This window comes from Narcine bancroftii, chromosome 13 (assembly GCF_036971445.1).
Source record: "Narcine bancroftii isolate sNarBan1 chromosome 13, sNarBan1.hap1, whole genome shotgun sequence".
Lineage (NCBI taxonomy): Eukaryota > Metazoa > Chordata > Chondrichthyes > Torpediniformes > Narcinidae > Narcine > Narcine bancroftii.
This window is the reverse complement of record NC_091481.1, coordinates 91,079,314-91,099,708: the sequence shown is the minus strand read 5'-3', so window position 1 is coordinate 91,099,708 and position 20,395 is coordinate 91,079,314.

Sequence of the window (20,395 nt, the reverse complement as noted above, 5' to 3'; positions counted from 1 at the left end):
ACAGAGGCAGGTAAACATAGGTGGATAAATAGAGGCGGGGAAAGAGGCGGGCAAAACATAGTGGTTGGAACTTGTGTGTTTAAAATCAGTTACACAAAACAGATCAAACAGTGTTGTTGAAATTGAGGGAGGGAAAGGCAGGCAAGGAAAGAGTGGAGTGGAAAGAGTGGAGGCGAAAGAGAGGCGTCGAGACAGAGGTGGGGAATCAGAGGCGGGGAATTAGAGGCGGTGAAACAGGTGTGTAAACAGAGGCGGGTAAACATAGGCGGAAAAATAGAGGCGGGGAAAGTGATGGGTGAAACATAGTGGTTGGAACTTGTGTGTTGAAAATGAGGTACACAGAACAGATCAAACAGAGTTGTTGAAATTGAGGGAGGGAAAGAGAGGCGCGGAAAGAGTGTAGGGGAATAAGTGGAGGCTAAAGAGAGGCATACAGACAGAGGTGGGGAATCAGAGGCGGGGAATCAGAGGCGGGGAATCAGAGGCGGGCAATCAGTGGCAGGCAATCAGAGGTGGGGAATCAGAGGCGGGGAATAAGAGGCGTGGAATCAGAGGAGGGGAATCAGAGGCGTGGAATCAGAGGAGGGGAATCAGAGGCGGGGAATCAGAGGCGGGGAAACAGAGGCGGGGAATCAGAGGCGGGGATTCAGAGGCGGGGATTCAGAGGCTGGGAATCAGAGGCGGGGAATCAGAGGCGGGGAATCAGAGGCGGGGAATCAGAGGCAAGGAATCTGAGGCAGGGATTCTGAGGCAGGGAATCTGAGGCATGGAATCTGAGGCAGGGAATCTGAGGCGGGGAATCTGAGGCGGTAAATCTGAGTCGGGGAATCTGAGGCACGGAATCTGAGGCAGTGAATCAGAGGCATTGAATCAGAGGCGGGTTATCAGAGGGGGCAAATGAGATGTGGGAAACTAGATGCAGAGAAAGAGGCACGGAAATAGAGGCAGGCAAAGTGAGGCAGGGTATCAGAGGCAGGGAATCAGAGGTGGGGAATTAGAGACAAGGAAAGAGAGGCGTGGAATCAGAGTTGCGGAATCAGAGGCAGGGAATCAGAGGCAGGGAATCAGAGGCAGGGAACCAGAGGCAGGGAATCAGAGGCAGGGAATCAGAGGCAGGGAATCAGAGGCAGGCAATCAGAGGCAGGGAATCTGAGGCAGGGAATCTGAGGCAGGGAATCTGAGGCAGGGAATCTGAGGCAGGGAATCTGAGGCAGGGAATCTGAGGCAGGGAATCTGAGGCAGGGAATCTGAGGCAGGGAATCTGAGGCAGGGAATCTGAGGCAGGGAATCAGAGGCAGGGAATCTGAGGCAGGGAATCTGAGGCAGGGAATCTGAGGCAGGGAATCTGAGGCAGGAATCAGAGGTGGGGAATCAGAGGCAGGGAATCAGAGGCGGGGAATCAGAAGCAGGGAATCTGAGGCAGGGAATCTGATGCAGGGAATCAGAGCCGGGGAATCTGAGGCAGGGAATCAGACACGGGGAATCAGAGGCGGGGAATCAGAGGCGGGGAATAAGAGGCGGGGAATCAGAGACGGGAATCAGAGGCAGGGAATCTGAGGCAGGGAATCTGAGGCAGGGAATCTGAGGCAGGGAATAAGAGGTGTGGAATCAGAGGAGGGGAAACAGAGGCGGGTAATCAGAGGCGGGGAAACAGAGGCGGGGAATCAGAGGCGGGGAATCAGAGGCGGGCAATCAGTGGCAGGCAATCAGAGGTGGGGAATCAGAGGCGGGGAATAAGAGGCCTGGAATCAGAGGCGGGGAATCAGAGGCGTGGAATCAGAGGAGGGGAAACAGAGGCGGGTAATCAGAGGCGGGGAAACAGAGGCGGGGAATCAGAGGCGGGGATTCAGAGGCGGGGATTCAGAGGCTGGGAATCAGAGGCGGGGAATCAGAGGCGGGGAATCAGAGGCGGGGAATCGGAGGCAGGGAATCTGAGGCAGGGAATCTGAGGCAGGGAATCTGAGGCATGGAATCTGAGGCAGGGAATCTGAGGCGGGGAATCTGAGGCGGTAAATCTGAGTCGGGGAATCTGAGGCATGGAATCTGAGGCAGTGAATCAGAGGCATGGAATCAGAGGCGGGTTATCAGAGGGGGCAAATGAGATGTGGGAAACTAGATGCAGAGAAAGAGGCACGGAAATAGAGGCAGGCAAAGTGAGGCAGTGTATCAGAGGCAGGGAATCTGAGGCGGGGAATTAGAGACAAGGAAAGAGAGGCGTGGAATCAGAGTTGCGGAATCAGAGGCAGGGAATCAGAGGCAGGGAATCAGAGGCAGGGAATCAGAGGCAGGGAATCAGAGGCAGGGAATCAGAGGCAGGGAATCAGAGGCAGGCATCAGAGGCAGGGAATCTGAGGCAGGGAATCTGAGGCAGGGAATCTGAGGCAGGGAATCAGAGGCAGGGAATCTGAGGCAGGGAATCTGAGGCAGGGAATCTGAGGCAGGGAATCTGAGGCAGGGAATCTGAGGCAGGGAATCTGAGGCAGGGAATCTGAGGCAGGGAATAAGAGGCAGGGAATCTGAGGCAGGGAATCTGAGGCAGGGAATCTGAGGCAGGGAATCTGAGGCAGGAATCAGAGGCGGGGAATCAGAGGCAGGGAATCAGAGGCGGGGAATCAGAGGCAGGGAATCTGAGGCAGGGAATCTGATGCAGGGAATCAGAGCCGGGGAATCTGAGGCAGGGAATCAGACACGGGGAATCAGAGGCGGGGAATCAGAGGCGGGGAATAAGAGGCGGGGAATCAGAGGCGGGGAATCAGAGGCAGGGAATCTGAGGCAGGGAATCTGAGGCAGGGAATCTGAGGCAGGGAATCAGAGGCAGGGAATCAGAGGCAGGGAATCAGAGGCGGGGAATCAGAGGCGGGGAATCAGCAGGAGGAAAAGCGTTGTGGGGAAAGAGAGGCAGAGAAAGAGGGGCGGAAATAGAGGCAGGGAAAGAGAGGCGGGGAAAGAAAGGTGGGGAAGCAGAGGTGGGGAAACAGGCGGGGGAACAGAGGCAGGTAAACATATGTGGATAAATAGAGGCGGGGAAAGAGGCGGGCAAAACATAGTGGTTGGAACTTGTGTGTTTAAAATCAGGTACACAAAACAGATCAAACAGTGTTGTTGAAATTGAGGGAGGGAAAGACAGGCACGGAAAGAGTGGAGTGGAAAGAGTGGAGGCGAAAGAGAGGCGTCGAGACAGAGGTGGGGAATCAGAGGCGGGGAATCAGAGGCGGTGAAACAGGTGTGTAAACAGAGGCGGGTAAACATAGGCAGAAAAATAGAGGCGGGGAAAGTGATGGGTGAAACATAGTGGTTGGAACTTGTGTGTTGAAAATGTGGTACACAGAACAGATCAAACAGAGTTGTTGAAATTGAGGGAGGGAAAGAGAGGCGCGGAAAGAGTGTAGGGGAAAAAGCTGAGGCGCAAGAGAGGCATACAGACAGAGGTGGGGAATCAGAGGCGGGGAATCAGAGGCGGGGAATCAGAGGCGGGCAAGCAGTGGCAGGCAATCAGAGGTGGGGAATCAGAGGTGGGGAATAAGAGGCCTGGAATCAGAGGCGGGGAATCAGAGGCGTGGAATCAGAGGCGGGGAATCAGAGGCAGGGAATCTGAGGCAGGGAATCTGAAGCAGGGAATCTGAGGCAGGGAATCAGAGGCAGGGAATCTGAGGCAGGGAATCTGAGGCAGGGAATCTGAGGCGGGGAATCAGAGGCGGGGAATCAGAGGCAGGGAATCAGAGGCAGGGAATCAGAGGCAGGGAATCAGATGAAGGGAATCAGATGAAGGGAAGCTGAGGCAGGGAATCTGAGGCAGTGAATCTGAGGCAGGGAATCTGAGGCGGGGAATCTGAGGCGGAGAAACTGAGGCGGGGAATCTGAGGCGGGGAATCTGAGGCAGGGAATCTGAGGCGGGGAATCTGAGGCGGGGAATCTGAGGCGGGGAATCTCAGGCAGGGAATCAGAGCCGGGGAATCTGAGGCGGGGACTCAGACGTGGGGAATCAGAGGCGGGGAAACAGAGGCAGGGAATCTGAGGAAAGGAATCTGAGGCAGGGAATCTGAGGCAGGGAATCAGAGGCGGGGAATCAGAGGCATGGAATCAGAGGTGGGTTATCAGAGGGGGCAAATGAGATGTGGGAACTAGATGCAGACAAATAGGCACGGAAATAGAGGCTGGCAAAGAGAGGCAGGGTATGTGAGGCAGGGAATCTGAGGCGGGGAATCAGAGACACGGAAAGAGAGGCGGGGAATCAGAGGCGCGGAATCAGAGGCAGGGATTCAGAGGCAGGGAATCAGAGGCAGGGATTTAGAGGCAGGGAATCAGAGGCAGGGAATCAGATGCAGGGAATCAGAGGCAGGGAATCAGAGGCAGGGAATCAGAGGCAGGGAATCAGAGGCAGGGAATCAGAGGCAGGGAATCAGAGGCAGGGATTTAGAGGCAGGGAATCAGAGGCAGGGAATCAGAGGCAGGGAATCAGAGGCAGGGAATCTGAGGCAGGGAATCTGAGGCGGGGAATCTGAGGCGGGGAATCTGAGGCGGGGAATCTGAGGCGGGGAATCTGATGCGGGGAATCTGAGGCGGGGAATCTGAGGCGGGGAATCTGAGGCGGGGAATCTGAGGCGGGGAATCTGAGACGGGGAATCTGAGGCGGGGAATCTGAGGCGGGGTATCTGAGGCGGGGAATCTGAGGTGGGGAATCTGAGGCGGGGAATCTGAGGCGGGGTATCTGAGGCAGGGAATCTCAGGCAGGGAATCAGAGCCGGGGAATCTGAGGCGGGGAATCAGAGGCGGGGAATCAGAGGCGGGGAAACAGAGGCGGGGAATCAGAGGCGGGGAATCAGAGGCGGGGAATCAGAGGCGGGGAATAAGAGGCGGGGAATCAAAGGCGGGGAATCTGAGGCGGGGAATCTGAGGCGGGGAATCTGAGGCGGTGAATCTGAGGCAGGGAATCTGAGGCGGGAAATCTGAGGCATGGAATCTCAGGCAGGGAATCAGAGCCGGGGAATGTGAGGCGGGGAATCAGACGTGGGGAATCAGAGGCTGGGAAACAGAGGCAGGGAATCAGAGGCGGGGAATCAGAGGCGGGGAATCAGAGGCGGGGAATAGGAGGCGGGGAATCAGAGGCCCGGAATCAGAGGCAGGGAATCTGAGGCAAGGAATCTGAGGCAGGGATTCTGAGGCAGGGAATCAGAGGCGGGGAAGCAAAGGCGGGGAATCAGAGGCGGGCAATCAGAGGCATGGAATCAGAGGCGGGTTATCAGAGGGGGCAAATGAGATGTGGGAAACTAGATGCAGAGAAAGAGGCACGGAAATAGAGGCAGGCAAAGAGAGGCAGGGTATGTGAGGCAAGGAATCTGAGGCGGGGAATAAGAGACACGGAAAGAGAGGTGGGGAATCAGAGGCGCGGAATCAGAGGCAGGCAATCAGAGGCAGGGATTTAGAGGCGGGGAATCAGAGGCAGGGAATCTGAGGCAGGGAATCTGAGGCAGGCAATCTGAGGTGGGGAATCAGAGGCGGGCAATCAGAGGCATGGAATCAGAGGCGGGTTATCAGAGGGGGCAAATGAGATGTGGGAAACTAGATGCAGAGAAAGAGGCACGGAAATAGAGGCAGGCAAAGTGAGGCAGTGTATCAGAGGCAGGGAATCTGAGGCGGGGAATTAGAGACAAGGAAAGAGAGGCGTGGAATCAGAGTTGCGGAATCAGAGGCAGGGAATCAGAGGCAGGGAATCAGAGGCAGGGAATCAGAGGCAGGGAATCAGAGGCAGGGAATCAGAGGCAGGGAATCAGAGGCAGGCATCAGAGGCAGGGAATCTGAGGCAGGGAATCTGAGGCAGGGAATCTGAGGCAGGGAATCAGAGGCAGGGAATCTGAGGCAGGGAATCTGAGGCAGGGAATCTGAGGCAGGGAATCTGAGGCAGGGAATCTGAGGCAGGGAATCTGAGGCAGGGAATAAGAGGCAGGGAATCTGAGGCAGGGAATCTGAGGCAGGGAATCTGAGGCAGGGAATCTGAGGCAGGAATCAGAGGCGGGGAATCAGAGGCAGGGAATCAGAGGCGGGGAATCAGAGGCAGGGAATCTGAGGCAGGGAATCTGATGCAGGGAATCAGAGCCGGGGAATCTGAGGCAGGGAATCAGACACGGGGAATCAGAGGCGGGGAATCAGAGGCGGGGAATAAGAGGCGGGGAATCAGAGGCGGGGAATCAGAGGCAGGGAATCTGAGGCAGGGAATCTGAGGCAGGGAATCTGAGGCAGGGAATCAGAGGCAGGGAATCAGAGGCAGGGAATCAGAGGCGGGGAATCAGAGGCGGGGAATCAGCAGGAGGAAAAGCGTTGTGGGGAAAGAGAGGCAGAGAAAGAGAGGCGGAAATAGAGGCAGGGAAAGAGAGGCGGGGAAAGAAAGGTGGGGAAGCAGAGGTGGGGAAACAGGCGGGGGAACAGAGGCAGGTAAACATATGTGGATAAATAGAGGCGGGGAAAGAGGCGGGCAAAACATAGTGGTTGGAACTTGTGTGTTTAAAATCAGGTACACAAAACAGATCAAACAGTGTTGTTGAAATTGAGGGAGGGAAAGACAGGCACGGAAAGAGTGGAGTGGAAAGAGTGGAGGCGAAAGAGAGGCGTCGAGACAGAGGTGGGGAATCAGAGGCGGGGAATCAGAGGCGGTGAAACAGGTGTGTAAACAGAGGCGGGTAAACATAGGCAGAAAAATAGAGGCGGGGAAAGTGATGGGTGAAACATAGTGGTTGGAACTTGTGTGTTGAAAATGTGGTACACAGAACAGATCAAACAGAGTTGTTGAAATTGAGGGAGGGAAAGAGAGGCGCGGAAAGAGTGTAGGGGAAAAAGCTGAGGCGCAAGAGAGGCATACAGACAGAGGTGGGGAATCAGAGGCGGGGAATCAGAGGCGGGGAATCAGAGGCGGGCAAGCAGTGGCAGGCAATCAGAGGTGGGGAATCAGAGGTGGGGAATAAGAGGCCTGGAATCAGAGGCGGGGAATCAGAGGCGTGGAATCAGAGGCGGGGAATCAGAGGCAGGGAATCTGAGGCAGGGAATCTGAAGCAGGGAATCTGAGGCAGGGAATCAGAGGCAGGGAATCTGAGGCAGGGAATCTGAGGCAGGGAATCTGAGGCGGGGAATCAGAGGCGGGGAATCAGAGGCAGGGAATCAGAGGCAGGGAATCAGAGGCAGGGAATCAGATGAAGGGAATCAGATGAAGGGAAGCTGAGGCAGGGAATCTGAGGCAGTGAATCTGAGGCAGGGAATCTGAGGCGGGGAATCTGAGGCGGAGAAACTGAGGCGGGGAATCTGAGGCGGGGAATCTGAGGCAGGGAATCTGAGGCGGGGAATCTGAGGCGGGGAATCTGAGGCGGGGAATCTCAGGCAGGGAATCAGAGCCGGGGAATCTGAGGCGGGGACTCAGACGTGGGGAATCAGAGGCGGGGAAACAGAGGCAGGGAATCTGAGGAAAGGAATCTGAGGCAGGGAATCTGAGGCAGGGAATCAGAGGCGGGGAATCAGAGGCATGGAATCAGAGGTGGGTTATCAGAGGGGGCAAATGAGATGTGGGAACTAGATGCAGACAAATAGGCACGGAAATAGAGGCTGGCAAAGAGAGGCAGGGTATGTGAGGCAGGGAATCTGAGGCGGGGAATCAGAGACACGGAAAGAGAGGCGGGGAATCAGAGGCGCGGAATCAGAGGCAGGGATTCAGAGGCAGGGAATCAGAGGCAGGGATTTAGAGGCAGGGAATCAGAGGCAGGGAATCAGATGCAGGGAATCAGAGGCAGGGAATCAGAGGCAGGGAATCAGAGGCAGGGAATCAGAGGCAGGGAATCAGAGGCAGGGAATCAGAGGCAGGGATTTAGAGGCAGGGAATCAGAGGCAGGGAATCAGAGGCAGGGAATCAGAGGCAGGGAATCTGAGGCAGGGAATCTGAGGCGGGGAATCTGAGGCGGGGAATCTGAGGCGGGGAATCTGAGGCGGGGAATCTGATGCGGGGAATCTGAGGCGGGGAATCTGAGGCGGGGAATCTGAGGCGGGGAATCTGAGGCGGGGAATCTGAGACGGGGAATCTGAGGCGGGGAATCTGAGGCGGGGTATCTGAGGCGGGGAATCTGAGGTGGGGAATCTGAGGCGGGGAATCTGAGGCGGGGTATCTGAGGCAGGGAATCTCAGGCAGGGAATCAGAGCCGGGGAATCTGAGGCGGGGAATCAGAGGCGGGGAATCAGAGGCGGGGAAACAGAGGCGGGGAATCAGAGGCGGGGAATCAGAGGCGGGGAATCAGAGGCGGGGAATAAGAGGCGGGGAATCAAAGGCGGGGAATCTGAGGCGGGGAATCTGAGGCGGTGAATCTGAGGCAGGGAATCTGAGGCGGGAAATCTCAGGCATGGAATCTCAGGCAGGGAATCAGAGCCGGGGAATGTGAGGCGGGGAATCAGACGTGGGGAATCAGAGGCTGGGAAACAGAGGCAGGGAATCAGAGGCGGGGAATCAGAGGCGGGGAATCAGAGGCGGGGAATAGGAGGCGGGGAATCAGAGGCCCGGAATCAGAGGCAGGGAATCTGAGGCAAGGAATCTGAGGCAGGGATTCTGAGGCAGGGAATCAGAGGCGGGGAAGCAAAGGCGGGGAATCAGAGGCGGGCAATCAGAGGCATGGAATCAGAGGCGGGTTATCAGAGGGGGCAAATGAGATGTGGGAAACTAGATGCAGAGAAAGAGGCACGGAAATAGAGGCAGGCAAAGAGAGGCAGGGTATGTGAGGCAAGGAATCTGAGGCGGGGAATAAGAGACACGGAAAGAGAGGTGGGGAATCAGAGGCGCGGAATCAGAGGCAGGCAATCAGAGGCAGGGATTTAGAGGCGGGGAATCAGAGGCAGGGAATCTGAGGCAGGGAATCTGAGGCAGGCAATCTGAGGCGGGGAATCAGAGGCGGGGAATCAGAGGCAGGGAATCAGAGGCAGGGAATCAGAGGCAGGGAATCAGATGAAGGGAATCAGATGAAGGGAATCTGAGGCAGGGAATCTGAGACAGGGAATCTGAGGCAGGGAATCTGAGGCGGGGAATCTGAGGTGGGGAATGTGAGGCGGGGAATCTGAGCTGGGGAATCTGAGGCGGGGAATCTGAGGCGGGGAATCTGAGGCGGTGAATCTGAGGCAGGGAATCTGAGGCAGGGAATCTGAGGCATGGAATCTCAGGCTGGGAATCAGAGCCGGGGAATCTGAGGCGGGGTATCAGACGCGGGGAATCAGAGGCGGGGATACAGAGGCAGGGAATCAGAGGCGGGGAATCAGAGGCGGGGTATCAGAGGCGGGGAATAAGAGGCGGGGAATCAGAGGCGGGGAATCAGAGGCAGGGAATCTGAGGCAAGGAATCTGAGGCAGGGATTCTGAGGCAGCGAATCAGAGGCGGGGAATCAGAGGCGGGGAATCAGAAGCGGGGAATCAGAGGCATGGAATCAGAGGTGGGTTATCAGAGGGGGCAAATGAGATGTGGGAAACTAGATGCAGAGAAAGAGGCACGGAAATAGAGGCAGGCAAAGAGAGGCAGGGTATGTGAGGCAGGGAATCTGAGGCGGGGAATCAGACGCAGGGAATCAGAGGCGGGGATACAGAGGCAGGGAATCAGAGGCGGGGAATCAGAGGCGGGGTATCAGAGGCGGGGAATAAGAGGCGGGGAATCAGAGGCGGGGAATCAGAGGCAGGGAATCTGAGGCAAGGAATCTGAGGCAGGAATTCTGAGGCAGCGAATCAGAGGCGGGGAATCAGAGGCGGGGAATCAGAAGCGGGGAATCAGAGGCATGGAATCAGAGGCGGGTTATCAGAGGGGGCAAATGAGATGTGGGAAACTAGATGCAGAGAAAGAGGCACGGAAATAGAGGCAGGCAAAGAGAGGCAGGGTATGTGAGGCAGGGAATCTGAGGCGGGGAATCAGAGACACGGAAAGAGAGGCGGGGAATCAGAGGCGCGGAATCAGAGGCAGTGAATCAGAGGCAGGGATTTAGAGGCAGGGAATCAGAGGCAGGGAATCAGAGGCAGGCAATCAGAGGCAGGGAATCTGAGGCGGGGAATCTGAGGTGGGGAATCTGAGGCGGGGAATCTGAGGCGGGGAATCTGAGGCGGGGAATCTGAGGCGGGGAATCTGAGGCAGGGAATCTGAGGCGGGGATTCTGAGGCAGGGAATCTCAGGCAGGGAATCAGAGCCGGGGAATCTGACGTGGGGACTCAGAGGCAGGGAATCATAGGCAGGGAATCTGAGGCAGGGAATCTCAGGCAGGAAATCAGAGCCGGGGAATCTGAGGCGGGGATTTAGAGGCATGGAATCAGAGGCGGTTTATCAGAGGGGCAAATGAGATGTGGGAAACTAGATGCAGAGAAAGAGGCACCAAAATAGAGGCAGGCAAAGAGAGGCAGGGTACAAGAGGCAGAGAATCAGAGGCGGGGAATCAGAGATACGGAAAGAGAGGCGTGGAATCAGAGGCGCGGAATCAGAGGCAGGGAATCAGAGGCAGGGAATCAGAGGCAGGGAATCAGAGGCAGGGAATCAGAGGCAGGGAATCTGAGGCAGGCAATCAGAGGCAGGGATTTAGAGGCGGGGAATCAGAGGCAGGGAATCTGAGGCAGGGAATCTGAGGCAGGCAATCTGAGGCAGGGAATCAGAGGCGGGGAATCAGAGGCAGGGAATCAGAGGCAGGGAATCAGAGGCAGGGAATCAGATGAAGGGAATCAGATGAAGGGAATCTGAGGCAGGGAATCTGAGACAGGGAATCTGAGGCAGGGCATCTGAGGCGGGGAATCTGAGGTGGGGAATGTGAGGCGGGGAATCTGAGCTGGGGAATCTGAGGCGGGGAATCTGAGGCGGGGAATCTGAGGCGGTGAATCTGAGGCAGGGAATCTGAGGCAGGGAATCTGAGGCATGGAATCTCAGGCTGGGAATCAGAGCCGGGGAATCTGAGGCGGGGAATCAGACGCGGGGAATCAGAGGCGGGGATACAGAGGCAGGGAATCAGAGGCGGGGAATCAGAGGCGGGGTATCAGAGGCGGGGAATAAGAGGCGGGGAATCAGAGGCGGGGAATCAGAGGCAGGGAATGTGAGGCAAGGAATCTGAGGCAGGGATTCTGAGGCAGGGAATCAGAGGCGGGGAATCAGAAGCGGGGAATCAGAGGTGGGTTATCAGAGGGGGCAAATGAGATGTGGGAAACTAGATGCAGAGAAAGAGGCACGGAAATAGAGGCAGGCAAAGAGAGGCAGGGTATGTGAGGCAGGGAATCTGAGGCGGGGAATCAGAGACACGGAAAGAGAGGCGGGGAATCAGAGGCGCAGAATCAGAGGCAGTGAATCAGAGGCAGGGATTTAGAGGCAGGGAATCAGAGGCAGGGAATCAGAGGCAGGCAATCAGAGGAAGGGAATCTGAGGCGGGGAATCTGAGGTGGGGCATCTGAGGCGGGGAATCTGAGGCGGGGAATCTGAGGTGGGGAATCTGAGGCAGGGAATCTGAGGTGGGGATTCTGAGGCAGGGAATCTCAGGCAGGGAATCAGAGCCGGGGAATCAGAGGCTGGGAATCAGAGGCGGGGAATAAGAGGCGTGGAATCAAAGGCAGGGAATCAGAGGCAGGGAATCTGAGGCAGGGAATCTGAGGCAGGGAATCTGAGGCAGGAATCAGAGGCGGGGAATCAGAGGCAGGGAATCAGAGGCGGGGAATCAGAGGCTGGGAATCAGAGGCGGGGAATAAGAGGCGTGGAATCAAAGGCAGGGAATCAGAGGCAGGGAATCTGAGGCAGGGAATCTGAGGCAGGGAATCTGAGGCAGGAATCAGAGGCGGGGAATCAGAGGCAGGGAATCAGAGGCGGGGAATCAGAGGCAGGGAATCTGAGGCAGGGAATCTAATGCAGGGAATCAGACCCGGGGAATCTGAGGCAGGGAATCAGATGCGGGGAATCAGAGGCGGGGAATCAGAGGCGGGGAATAAGAGGCGGGGATTCAGAGGCGGGGAATCAGAGTCAGGGAATCTGAGGCAGGGAATCTGAGGCAGGGAATCTGAGGCAGGGAATCAGAGGCGGGGAATCAGAGGCAGGGAATCAGAGGCATGGAATCAGAGGCGGGTTATCAGAGGGGGAAAATGAGATGTGGGAAACTAGATGCAGACAAAGAGGCACCGAAATTGAGGAAGGCAAAGAGAGGCAGGGTATCAGAGGCAGGGAATTAGAGGTGGGGAATCAAAGATACGGAAAGAGAGGCGTGGAATCAGAGGCGCGGAATCTGAGGCAGGGAATCAGAGGCAGGGAATCAGAGGCAGGGAATCAGAGGCAGGGAATCAGAGGCAGGGAATCAGAGGCAGGGAATCAGAGGCGGGGAATCAGAGGCGGGGAATCTGAGGCGGGGAATCTGAGGCGGGGAATCTGAGGCGGGGAATCTGAGGCGGGGAATCTGAGGCGGGGAAACTGAGGCGGGGAATCTGAGGCAGGGAATCTGAGGTGGGGAATCTGAGGCGGGGAATCTGAGGCGGGGAATCTGAGGCGGGGAATCTGAGGCGGTGAATCTTTGGCAGGGAATCTGAGGCGGGGAATCAGAGCCGGGGAATCTGAGGCGGGGAATCAGAGGCGGGGAATCAGAGGTGGGGAAACAGAGGCAGGGAATCAGAGGCGGGGAATCAGAGGCGGGGAATCAGAGGCGGGGAATAAGAGGCGGGGAATCAGAGTCGGGGAATCAGAGGCAGGGAATCTGAGGCAGGGAATCTGAGGCAGGGAATCAGAGGCGGGGAATCAGAGGAAGGGAATCAGAGGCGGGGAATCAGAGGCGGGGAATCAGCGGGAGGAAAAGAGATGTGGGGAAAGAGAGGCAGAGAAAGAGGTGCGGAAATAAAGGCAGGGAAAGAGAGGCGGGGAATGAAAGGTGGGCAATCAGAGGCGGGGAAACAGGCGGGAGGAAAAGAGATGTGGGAAACTAGATGCAGAGAAAGAGGCACGGAAATAGAGGCAGTCAAAGGGAGGCAGGGTATCTGAGGCAGGGAATATGAGGCGGGGAATCTGAGGCAGGGAATCTGAGGCGGGGAATCTGAGGCAGGGAATCTCAGGCAGGGAATCAGAGCCGGGGAATCTGACGCGGGGACTCAGAGGCAGGGAATCATAGGCAGGGAATCTGAGGCAGGGAATCTCAGGCAGGGAATCAGAGCCGGGGAATCTGAGGCGGGGAATCAGAGGAGGGGAATCAGAGGCGGGGAAGCAGAGGCAGGGAATCAGAGGCAGGGAATCAGAGGCGGGGAATCAGAGGCGGGGAATAAGAGGCGGGGAATCAGAGGCGGGGAATCAGATGCAGGGAATCTGAGGCAGGGAATCTGAGGCAGGGAATCTGAGGCAGGGAATCAGAGGCGGGGAATCAGAGGCGGGGAATCAGAGGCGGGGAATCAGAGGCGGGGAGTCAGAGGCATGGAATCAGAGGCGGGTTATCAGAGGGGGCAAATGAGATGTGGGAAACTAGATGCAGAGAAAGAGGCACCGAAATAGAGGCAGGCAAAGAGAGGCAGGGTATCAGAGGCAGGGAATCAGAGGCGGGGAATCAGAGATACGGAAAGAGAGGCGTGGAATCAGAGGCGCGGAATCAGAGGCAGGGAATCAGAGGCATGGAATCAGAGGCAGGGAATCAGAGGCAGGGAATCAGAGGCAGGGAATCAGAGGCAGGGAATCTGAGGCAGGGAATCTGAGGCAGGGAATCTGAGGCAGGAATCAGAGGCGGGAAATCAGAGGCAGGGAATCAGAGGCGGGGAATCAGAGGCAGGGAATCTGAGGCAGGGAATCTAATGCAGGGAATCAGGCCCGGGGAATCTGAGGCAGGGAATCAGATGCGGGGAATCAGAGGCGGGGAATCAGAGGCGGGGAATAAGAGGCGGGGATTCAGAGGCGGGGAATCAGAGGCGGAGAATCTGAGGCGGGGAATCTGAGGCGGGGAATCTGAGGCGGGGAATCTGAGGGGGGGAATCTGAGGCGGGGAATCTGAGGCGGGGAATCTGAGGCGGGGAATCTGAGGCGGTGAAACAGGTGGGTAAACAGAGGCGGGTAAACATAGGCGGATAAATAGAGGCGTGGAAAGAGATGGGTGAAACATAGTGGTTGGAATTTGTGTGTTGAAAATGAGGTACACAGAACAGATCAAACAGAGTTGTTGAAATTGAGGGAGGGAAAGAGAGGCGCGGAAAGAGTGGAGGGGAAAAAGCGGAGGCGAAAGAGAGGCATACAGACAGAGGTGGGGAATCAGAGGCGGGGAATCAGAGGTGGGGAATCAGAGGTGGGCAATCAGTGGCAGGCAATCAGAGGCGGGGAATCAGAGGTGGGGAATAAGAGGCCTGGAATCAGATGCAGGGAATCAGAGGCAGGGAATCAGAGCCAGGGAATCTGAGCCAGAGAATCAGAGCCAGGGAATCTGAGGCGGGGAATCAGAGGTGGGGAATCAGAGGCACGGAATCAGAGGCAGGGAATCAGATGAAGGGAATCAGATGAAGGGAATCTGAGGCAGGGAATCTGAGGCAGGGAAACTGAGGCAGGGAATCTGAGGCGGGGAATCGGAGGCGGGGAATCTGAGGCGGGGAATCTGAGGCGGGGAATCTGAGGCGGGGAATCTGAGGCGGGGAATCTGAGGCGGGGAATCTGAGGCGGGGAATCTGAGGCAGGGAATCTGAGGCGGGGAATCTGAGGCATGGAATCTCAGGCAGGGAATCAGAGCCGGTGAATCTGAGGCGGGGAATCAGACGTGGGGAATCAGAGGCGGGGAAACAGAGGCAGGGAATCTGAGGCAAGGAATCTGAGGCAGGGAATCTGAGGCAGGGAATCAGAGGCGGGGAATCAGAGGTGGGGAATCAGAGGCGGGGAATCAGAGGCATGGAATCAGAGGCGGGTTATCAGAGGGGGCAAATGAGATGTGGGAAACTAGATGCAGAGAAAGAGGCACGGAAATAGAGGCAGGCAAAGAGAGGCAGGGAACCTGAGGCAGGGAATCTGAGGTGGGGAATCTGAGGCAGGGAATCTGAGGCGGGGAATCTGAGGCAGGGAATCTCAGGCAAGGAATCAGAGCCGGGGAATCTGACACGGGGACTCAGAGGCATGGAATCATAGGCAGGGAATCTGAGGCAGGGAATCTCAGGCAGGGAATCAGAGCCGGGGAATCTGAGGCGGGGAATCAGAGGCGGGGAATCAGAGGCGGGGAAACAGAGGCAGGGAATCAGAGGCAGGGAATCAGAGGTGGGGAATCAGAGGCGGGGAATAAGAGGCGGGGAATCAGGGCGGGGAATCAGATGCAGGGAATCTGAGGCAGGGAATCTGAGGCAGGGAATCTGAGGCAGGGAATCAGAGGCGTGGAATCAGAGGCGGGGAATCAGAGGCGGAGATTCAGAAGCGGGGAATCAGAGGCATGGAATCAGAGGCGGGTTATCAGAGGGGGCAAATGAGATGTGGGAAACTAGATGCAGAGAAAGAGGCACCGAAATAGAGGCAGGCAAAGAGAGGCAGGGTATCAGAGGCAGGGAATCAGAGGCGGGGAATCAGAGATACGGAAAGAGAGGCGTGGAATCAGAGGCGCAGAATCTGAGGCGGGGAATCTGAGGTGGGGAATCGGAGGCGGGGAATCTGAGGCGGGAAATCTGAGGCGGGGAATCTGAGGCGGGGAATCTGATGCGGGGAATCTGAGGCGGGGAATCTGATGCGGGGAATTTGAGGCGGGGAATCTGAGGCGGGGAATCTGAGGTGGGCAATCTCAGGCGGGGAATCTGATGCAGGGAATCTGAGGCGGGGAATCTGAGGCGGGGAATCAGAGGCGGGGAATCAGAGGCGGGGAAACAGAGGCAGGGAATCAGAGGCGGGGAATCAGAGGCTGGGAATCAGAGGCGGGGAATAAGAGGTGGGGAATCAAAGGCAGGGAATCAGAGGCAGAGAATCTAAGGCAGGGAATCTGAGGCAGGGAATCAGAGGCAGGGAATCTGAGGCGGGGAATCTGAGGCGGGGAATCTGAGGTGGGGAATCTGAGGCGGGGAATCTGAGGCGGGGAATCTGAGGCGGGGAATCTGAGGCGGGGAATCGGAGGCGGGGAATCTGAGGCGGGAAATCTGAGGCGGGGAATCTGAGGCGGGGAATCTGAGGCGGGGAATCTGAGGCGGGGAATCTGATGCGAGGAAGTTGAGGCGGGGAATCTGGGGCGGGGAATCTGAGGTGGGGAATCTCAGGCGGGGAATCTGATGCAGGGAATCTGAGGCGGGGAATCTGAGGCGGGGAATCAGAGGCGGGGAATCAGAGGCGGGGAAACAGAGGCAGGGAATCAGAGGCGGGGAATCAGAGGCTGGGATTCAGAGGCGGGGAATAAGAGGTGGGGAATCAAAGGCAGGGAATCAGAGGCAGAGAATCTGAGGCAGGGAATCTGAGGCAGGGAATCTGAGGCAGGAATCAGAGGCGGGGAATCAGAGGCGGGGAATCAGAGGCGGGGAATCAGAGGCATGGAATCAGAGGCAGGTTATCAGAGGGGGCAAATGACATGTGGGAAACTAGATGCAGAGAAAGAGGCACGGAAATAGAGGCAGGCAAATAGAGGCAGGGTATCAGAGGCAGGGAATTAGAGGCGGGGAATCAGAGATACGGAAAGAGAGGCGTGGAATCAGAGGCGCGGAATCAGAGGCAGGGAATCAGAGGCAGGGAATCAGAGGCAGGGAATCAGAGGCAGGGAATCAGAGGCAGGGAATCAGAGGCGGGGAATCAGAGGCAGGGAATCAGATGAAGGGAATCAGATGAAGGGAATCTGAGGCAGGGAATCTGAGACAGGGAATCTGAGGCAGGGAATCGGATGCGGGGAATCTGAGGCAGGGAATCTGAGGCGGGGAATCTGAGGCGGGGTATCTGAGGCGGGGAATCTGAGACGGGGAATCTGAGGCGGGGAATCTGAGGCGGGGAATCTGAGGCGGGGAATCTGAGGCGGGGAATAAGAGGCGGGGAATCAAAGGCAGTGAATCAGAGGCAGGGAATCTGAGGCAGGGAATCTGAGGCAGGGAATCTGAGGCAGGAATCAGAGGTGGGGAATCAGAGGCAGGGAATCAGAGGCGGGGAATCAGAGGCAGGGAATCTGAGGCAGGGAATCTAATGCAGGGAATCAGAGCCGGGGAATCTGAGGGAGGGAATCAGACGCGGGGAATCAGAGGCGGGGAATCAGAGACGGGGAATAAGAGGCGGGGAATTAGAGGCAGGGTATCTGAGGCAGGGAATCTGAGGCAGGGAATCTGAGGCAGGGAATCAGAGGCGGGGAATCAGAGGCAGCGAATCAGAGGCGGGGAATCAGAGGCGGGGAATCAGAGGCATGGAATCAGAGGCAGGTTATCAGAGGGGGCAAATGACATGTGGGAAACTAGATGCAGAGAAAGAGGCACGGAAATAGAGGCAGGCAAATAGAGGCAGGGTATCAGAGGCAGGGAATTAGAGGCGGGGAATCAGAGATACGGAAAGAGAGGCGTGGAATCAGAGGCGCGGAATCAGAGGCAGGGAATCAGAGGCAGGGAATCAGAGGCAGGGAATCAGAGGCAGGGAATCAGAGGCAGGGAATCAGAGGCGGGGAATCAGAGGCGGGGAATCTGAGGCGGGGAATCTGAGGCGGGGAATCTGAGGCGGGGAATCTGAGGCGGGGAATCTGAGGCGGGGAATCTGAGGCGGGGAATCTGAGGCGGGGAATCTGAGGCGGGGCATCTGAGGCGGGGAATCTGCGGCGGGGAATCTGAGGCGGGGAATCTGAGGCGGGAAATCTGAGGCGGGGAATCTGAGGCAAGGAATCTGAGGCGGGGTATCTGAGGCAGGGAATCTGAGGTAGGGAATCAGAGCCGGGGAATCTGAGGCGGGTAATCAGAGGCGGGGAATCAGAGGTGGGGAAACAGAGGCAAGGAATCTGAGGCGGGGAATCAGAGGCGGGGAATCAGAAGTGGGGAATAAGAGGCGGGGAATCAGAGTCGGGGAATCAGAGGCATCGAATCTGAGGTGGGGAATCTGAGGCAGGGAGTCTGAGGCGGGGAATCTGAGGCAGGGAATCTGAGGCAGGGAATCAGAGCTGGGGAATCTGAGGCGGGGAATCAGAGGCGGGGAATCAGAGGCGGGGAAACAGAGGAAGGGAATCAAATGCAGGGAATCAGAGGCGTGGAATCAGAGGCGGGGAATAAGAGGCGGGGAATCAGAGGCAGGGAATCAGAGGCAGGGAATCTGAGGCAGGGAATCTGAGGCAGGGAATCTGAGGCAGGGAATCAGAGGCGGGGAATCAGAGGCGGGGTATCAGAGGCGGGGAATCAGCGGGAGGTAAAGAGATGTGGGGAAAGAGAGGCAGAGAAAGATGCACGGAAATAGAGGCAGGGAAAGAGAGGCGGGGAATGAAAGGTGGGGAATCAGAGGCGGGGAAACAGGCGGGTAAACAGTGGCAGGTAAACATAGGTGGATAAATAGAGGCGGGGAAAGAGGCGGGCAAAACATAGTGGTTGGAACTTGTGTGTTTAAAATGAGGTACACAAAACAGATCAAAAGGTGTTGTTGAAATTGAGGGAGGGAAAGACAGGCACTGAAAGAGTGGAGGGGAAAGAGTGGAGGCGAAAGAGAGGCGTAGAGACAGAGGTGGGGAATCAGAGGCGGGGAATCAGAGGCGGTGAAACAGGTGGGTAAACAGAGGCGGGTAAACATAGGCGGATAAATAGAGGCGGGGAAATAGATGGGTGAAACATAGTGGTTGGAACTTGTGTGTTGAAAATGAGGTACACAGAACAGATCAAACAGAGTTGTTGAAATTGAGGGAGGGAAAGAGAGGCGCGGAAAGAGTGGAGGGGAAAAAGCGGAGGCGAAAGAGAGGCATACAGACAGAGGTGGGGAATCAGAGGCGGGGAATCAGAGGCGGGGAATCAGAGGCGGGCAATCAGTGGCAGGCAATCAAAGGCGGGGAATCAGAGGTGGGGAATAAGAGGCCTGGAATCAGATGCGGGGAATCAGAGGCAGGGAATCTAAGGCAGGGAATCTGAGCCAGAGAATCAGAGCCAGGGAATCTGAGGCGGGGAATCAGAGGTGGGGAATCAGAGGCAGGGAATCAGAGACAGGGAATTGATGAAGGGCATCAGATGAAGGGAATCTGAGGCAGGGAATCTGAGGCAGGGAATCTGAGGCAGGGAATCTGAGGCAGGGAATCTGAGGCGGGGAATCTGAGGCGGTAAATCTGAGTCGGGGAATCTGATGCAGGGAATCTGAGGCAGTGAATCAGAGGCATGGAATCAGAGGCGGGTTATCAGAGGGGGCAAATGAGATGTGGGAAACTAGATGCAGTGAAAGAGGCACGGAAATAGAGGCAGGCAAAGAGAGGCAGGGTATCAGTGGCAGGGACTCAGAGGCGGGGAATCAGAGACAAGGAAAGAGAGGCGTGGAATCAGAGGCGCGGAATCAGAGGCAGGGAATCAGAGGCAGGGAATCAAAGGCAGGGAATCAGAGGCAGGGAATCAGAGGCAGGGAATCAGAGGCAGGGAAACAGAGGCAGGCAATCAGAGGAAGGGAATCTGAGGCAGGGAATCTGAGGCAGGGAATCTGAGGCAGGGAATCAGAGGCAGGGAATCTGAGGCAGGGAATCTGAGGCAGGGAATCTGAGGCGGGGAATCAGAGGCGGGGAATCAGAGGCAGGGAATCAGAGGCAGGGAATCAGAGGCAGGCAATCAGAGGCAGGGAATCTGAGGCGGGGAATCTGAGGCGGGGAATCTGAGGCGGGGAATCTCAGGCGGGGAATCTCAGGCGGGGAATCTCAGGCGGGGAATCTGAGGCAGGGAATCTGAGGCGGGGAATCTGAGGCGGGGAATCAGAGGCGGGGAATCAGAGGCGGGGAAACAGAGGCAGGGAATCAGAGGCAGGCAATCAGAGGCAGGGAATCTGAGGCGGGGAATCTGAGGCGGGGAATCTGAGGCGGGGAATCTGAGGCGGGGAATCTGAGGCGGGGAATCTGAGGCGGGGAATCTGAGGCGGGGAATCGGAGGCGGGGAATCTGAGGCGGGAAATCTGAGGCGGGGAATCTGAGGCGGGGAATCTGATGCGGGGAATCTGAGGCGGGGAATCTGATGCGGGGAATTTGAGGCGGGGAATCTGTGGCGGGGAATCTGAGGTGGGGAATCTCAGGCGGGGAATCTGATGCAGGGAATCTGAGGCGGGGAATCTGAGGCGGGGAATCAGAGGCGGGGAATCAGAGGCGGGGAAACAGAGGCAGGGAATCAGAGGCGGGGATTCAGAGGCTGGGAATCAGAGGCGGGGAATAAGAGGTGGGGAATCAAAGGCAGGGAATCAGAGGCAGAGAATCTAAGGCAGGGAATCTGAGGCAGGGAATCTGAGGCAGGAATCAGAGGCGGGGAATCAGAGGCAGGGAATCAGAGGTGGGGAATCAGAGGC